This window comes from Triticum aestivum, chromosome 2B (genome assembly GCF_018294505.1).
Source record: "Triticum aestivum cultivar Chinese Spring chromosome 2B, IWGSC CS RefSeq v2.1, whole genome shotgun sequence".
Classification (NCBI taxonomy): Eukaryota; Viridiplantae; Streptophyta; class Magnoliopsida; order Poales; family Poaceae; genus Triticum; species Triticum aestivum.
The window spans coordinates 451,252,611-451,255,015 of NC_057798.1; positions in this window are offsets into that span (position 1 = coordinate 451,252,611).

The window sequence follows — 2,405 nt, forward strand, 5'->3', positions numbered from 1 at the left end:
CCACCTCTCCCCTCTCCTATCACTCGATCCCGAGCGCACCCGTCGCCATGGCCGCGCCATAGCTACGACCACCTTCGTCCCCGCATCGTGCATCCCTGTCCGTACGCTCCGCCGGTGTTGTCTACATCGCCTACGCCAAGCGCCTAGAGCTGGGGAGCACCGGGCGCCCACATTGTCGTCTTCTTCCTCCTCTGCCTCGTCGGACTCCATCGACTACTCTGACTCCAGCAGGCCTCCCCGAGCCCGATGCCCCCGCCCTACGGCTCTCGGTGAGCCACGCCCTCCCCATCTTCCCCCTCTGTAGCAGTGCTCCCCCACGACGCCTGCCACCGCGCTCGCGTCCGTCCCCTGGACGCAGCCCCGTGTGCGCGTGGCCATGCCCTCCCCCCGCTGCTCGCCTCCCATGCATGCGCAGCCTCGCCGCAGTGCCGTTCCCCAGCCCCCGTGCTCGCATCCGGCCAAGCCGCGGCCACCGCGCCCGATGCCCGTAAACGCACAATAGTTGCTGCTTGCGCCGCGCCTTGGTCGCCTCCTCCCCTGCTAGCCGCACGCCCGCACCATGCTAGGCCTGCTGCCGCCTGCATTGTAGTCTCCTCGCACCTGACTCATTGCTGCGGCTGCGCCCGCCGCTGGCCTCGCCTCTGCCCCAGCGTCGCGCACGCCGTCGTGCTGGCCACTGGACATCACCGCGGCCCTCCTGGCCGCGGCCGTACCGGCCCGCACCCGCTCATCTCGTCGTGGTCGCCCCTGCAGGGCGACCCAGCCCCTGCCATCGTTACCGCCCGATGTGTCACCGCGGTAGCTCTCGAACGAGGGGTCCGGCTCCCCGAATGGCCGCCCGGAGCCGGATTCCGGCGAGATCCGGCGCCTCTCCACCACAGGAGCGCTTGTCGGTCTCCACAGGCGCCGGTGCCGACGTGGCCGACCGGGCCCACCACCTTAGGACACTGCCCAGTGGCCCTAGGGGCCCGGCTAGCCTTATTGACCGAGTCAATGGTTGACTGGGCATCGCCCAGTCACTGCCAGTGGGCCCCGCATGGGCCCCTGTTGACCAGTCAACTAGTCTGTTGACCGCTAACACTATCCCCACGCAATGCTGAAGTCATATTCTTTTTATGTTAATTCCGTTAATTTAAATCATTTCAGGAAATGCTAAAATCTTTGAAAAATCATAGAAAAATAATCGTAGCTCGGATGAAAATGTTTTCCACATGAAAGTTTCTCAAAACGATGAGACGAATCCGAATACGCGGTCTGTTTACTTGTCAGATGCCTCTAACTACCTGAACATGGAACATTCCCCCTCTGGTCATCTGTCTGACACATGTCCGAAACCGGGAATACCTTCCTGGTTGAATTCCCCCTTCACCTATATCGTGTAGCCATACGTTAGGTCACACCCGCCACAACATATTGCCATGTTATGCTTTGTGATGCTATGCTTGCTTTATATTTATTGTTTCTTCCCCCTCTTCTCTCCGGTAGACCCCGAGGCCGGTGATGCCCAGGTGATCGACTACGTCGACAACGACCCTTCTTCCCTTTCAGTGGAGCGTCCAAGCAAGCCCCCCTTTGATCATCCCGATATCGCCCATTCCATTCTATCATGCTTGCATTAGATTTTTCTACTGTAAGTGAGTGCTCATATTCTGATGCATAGCCTGCTTTTGTAACCTGCTTATTGTTACCTACCTGCTTATCCTAAACTGCTTAGTATAGGTTGTCTAGTGATCCATCAGTGACCCCGACTTGTCCTTGTTGCCCCTGCTTCATCATCGATGCCTCGATCAATGTGATCGACGACCAGAGCCCGACACCTCACATCACATCATGCCCCTTTTTGTTGTTCGACTCTGCAGAGTTACCATCGAGTGTCGAGGGTGGGACCTCATACATCACTCCTGATGAGATCCTGTAGTGTAGCTATTCGGTCGTGGTCAACGAGGGTGGTTCCTCCTTCACCATTCCCGATACGGCTCTGTTGTGCAACACCTCAAGTGTGAACCTCGAGGGTGGTTCCTCTTATGTCAGGACCCCGACTCGATGTCACATCGATCTAGCCGGTAACACCTCATATCACTTTGCGGCCTCACGCACGGTATCCCCACGGGTGTCGCCTTACCTTTGCCCGGGACCGTTTGCGCCTTTTGGCTCACGTATATGATAGTGTCGCTAGCATCCATATGATAAGGAGCCCGGGCTGACATGACTAGTCGTAAACCCAAAGTGGCACGGACTTACAGGGACAGGCATCCATGACCCAGCTTCGAACGTGTCGGTCATCAGCAAGTGGGTCCGGGCTGTAGCGCTGGGCTAGCAGGACTCCGGTAAACTGGGCTGTAGCGGGCTAACAGGACTCCGGTACTCAAAGCGTAACATTTCCCCGAAGGGACAGACACAGGAAC